We start from the raw sequence: 3,331 nt of genomic DNA on the forward strand, positions 1-3,331 counted from the left end.
GTTGTTAATTGTAACCAGCAAGGTTTTGTTGTAAAGTGAAATTACTAGGCTAGCTATAAGCATCTTCATATTTTTCAAATAATTGAAACACTTAAATTAAATCATCTCAAATATCTGATTTAAGGTTACTCATTCATTTGTCAATAGCCTACTCTATTTGATCTACGTTTTGAGTCGTTTATCATAAATTCACTGACATATATAAGTTTATAACAGTACTTTGTCTCAGCATTTGTGTGGAGAGTCCCGTTTTATGGCTATAAGCTATTACGTGTAGATAGTTAGGCTAGACTGCGCTCCAATCACTTTTCACACAAGTTCTATGACCTCCAGACAGTCAACATCGGAACCAGTAAGAATAAACATTGCAGGTCTTTCGCACATAATGCCATTAATAACAGTCTTTATTCTGGGATTACAAACCCATGCACTCCTTTTGTTAAGCAGTTTCTAATCAAATATCAACATTTGAAAGATCTCAACTACATGCAGCTATTGTTCCTACAATTTGTTTCTCTACAAGTCACTGAATAGAACGTGCCATTACCACAGAGATAAACTATTTCAATTTACCCCCCTGACATGCCTCAAAGGGCTCTGTTTTCAAATAGGGCTATCATTGTCCTTTTCAGCTTTGTTCATGTCGAGTGTATATTTTCTCCTTGTCAGGCTGTTGTCTGGTGGTATAGGGGGTGAGCTTTAGCCATCGGAGCGGAGGGAGGACCATGCTGTCTCTAAAGCTGTGCAGACCCCCTGGCCCGAGGGCTCGGTGGGGCTGGAGGAAGAAGTGGTGACTGCCGCTGCTCATTCTGAGGAGCTGGACCTGGACGACAGCTCAGCCTCAGCAGGCTCCAGCAGCACTGGGGGGCTCTGACAACCTGGATGACAGCCTGACCAGCCTGCAGTGGCTGCAGGAGTTCTCTATTCTCAATGCCAATGGGCCTCAACAGGCTCCTCTCTCCACTCACCACCAGCCTCACTTCTTCGGCCATCAGCAGCTGGGCTCTGAGGCTCCCGCTTCCCCTCTGGCTGGTGACCCTGCATCCATAGGCATGCCCCTCACCCCAGGCAAGCCCACAGCAGCAGCATATTGTAGGATGCAGTCCCTGTCAGCCCTCCCTAGCCTGGTGGCCCATGGTCACTGCCCCGATGAGGTGGACTACAAGACAAACCCTCATATCAAACCCCCTTACTCCTATGCCACACTCATCTGTATGGCCATGCAGGCCAGCAAGAAGACCAAGATCACCCTCTCCTGCATCTACAAGTGGATCACTGACAACTTCTGCTACTTCCGCCATGCTGACCCCACCTGGCAGGTAAATGTTGCTAAAGTCACACCCACACACACACTTGAAAATGGCTCTAATAGGATGCTTTAGACTAGGTCCTGTGAGAGGCTCTCAGTCACGTTCGTAACTTGACTATGTCTCGAGCAGCCAGATAGTGAGAGACAGAGAGAGAGAGTCCTCTTCAGCATCTGCGACAGAGGGCTCTGTGTGTTTTGGAGTGGGGCCAAGATGCAGCTGGGTTTTTCTTTAACAGGAACGAGTAAGAGCACAGTTCTTTCCAAATTCTGTATATTGAGAGCTCTGGGCCGTCTGCCACATTCTGAACAAGCATTAGCAGCTATGGTTTATGGGAATTAAGGGCTCTCATGGTACAAAGATGGCAGCAAATACTCCCGTAATTTACAAAGATTGTAGCAAATACTGCCTTGGACTTCCCCTTACTTGGCAGTGGGCATCTTGCTTAAGAAGACTTCATCCCCCCACAACACACATTTTAGTGCGTGTGTGTTTTTAAACCCATTACATTATTTTTTCAGAAATAGCTCCCAGGTTTTCTGCTTGAGCAACGAGAGGCAATGGGGGGAGTATGGGGAGGGGGCAGTATGGCATCAAAAGTGCAGATTCCCCATCAAAGGGAATAAATTCTCTGGAAAAAGTTTAATTTGCTGGATAAATGATTAATTAAGTCGTTAGCCATACTCCCCAGGTCCAGAAGTTATACTAATTTCCTGAGCATTCTGTTATTGTAAGCCAGTGCATGGGGCAGATAATATTTAACAAAGGTCAGCAGGTCACTAGTTGGGGGGGGGCAATGCCCTGAATGCAAGGGTACACAAGCTAATATATTTGATGGAGCAGGACTGAATGTGTACTGCCATGTCAATCCTGTCCCCCCTCATGCGCTATTTCAGAACTCCATCCGGCACAACCTGTCTCTGAACAAGTGTTTCATCAAGGTTCCGCGGCAAAAGGACGAGCCAGGGAAGGGGGGGGCTTCTGGAAGATTGATCCCCAGTACGCAGAGCGCCTCCTCAACGGGGCCTACAAGAAGAGGCGGATGCCCCCCTGTCCAGATCAACCCTGCCCTGCAGAACAGGCTTAGGGCCAACCCCCAACCCCTGCCCAGGGGCCTCTGTAACTCCACAGGCAGCCAGAGTGGGCTATGTGTCAATCCAGAGGCTCAGCAGCTCCTCAGAGAGTTTGAAGAGGCCACTGGAGCCGACCAGAACTGGGACCCCCTGTCTGGGCGAAGGCACCATGCTGGGGGGCATGGCCCATAAGAAAGGGAGGGCCTGGACACAAGAGGAAACACCCACTGGGCTCCAGGACTGCCATGGTCAAAGTCCCCCCGGCACTCCAGCTCTCCTTTGCTGTCTTTGGAGGAGTATAGGGAACTGGGCTCCCTGAAGGGGAACTTTGACTGGGACGCCCTCCTGGATTCTGCACTGAGTGGGGAGCTGAGTCTGGACGGAGGAGGTCCACTGAGCCCCATCCCCCCAGGAGGAGGACCTGATGGTGCGGGGCACCCACATCTGCCCCCCTTGAGGCCCCCCCGCGGGGACAGCAGGCAGCAGCCACGTGCTGGCGGAGACCCAGAGGAGCAGCGGAGCAGACTTTGAGGAGACGTTCCTGGCCACAGCATTCCTGCAGAGCCCCTGGCCAGAGGAAGAGGAGCAGGGATCTACCAACTTCCTGTGCAGCTCCACAGTCAACCTGGAGCAGCTCTTTGACCTGGGAGATTCCCTCGGTGGTGACCTCAGCAGTAAGATAGAGTATCTTCTCTAAAGACATGTTCACCAATTCTTTGGCCTCCAAGACTCTTTGACTATACTGTGATGATGACACTACTAGATTATTGTTTAAAAAGAGAGGCACCACATGAACTAAATGGACCTTTTACACATGCATGTGTTTAAGATTTCTAGATGATGTTTTTTGAAATTGGTACAATAATGGATGACATCATTAATGCCTACAGAGCAAAAAATGCCACAATGAACTGCAGTATTCCAAACGATTACTGGACAAAAACTATATCA

At 49.2% G+C, this 3,331-nt stretch overlaps 1 pseudogene; it reads left to right on the forward strand.

The window, feature by feature from the left end:
- Positions 1-322: 322 nt before the first annotated feature.
- Positions 323-3,269, forward strand: LOC121847290 (annotated as a pseudogene).
- Positions 3,270-3,331: the final 62 nt, after the last annotated feature.

Source organism: Oncorhynchus tshawytscha, linkage group LG09 (genome assembly GCF_018296145.1).
Source record: "Oncorhynchus tshawytscha isolate Ot180627B linkage group LG09, Otsh_v2.0, whole genome shotgun sequence".
NCBI lineage: Eukaryota > Metazoa > Chordata > Actinopteri > Salmoniformes > Salmonidae > Oncorhynchus > Oncorhynchus tshawytscha.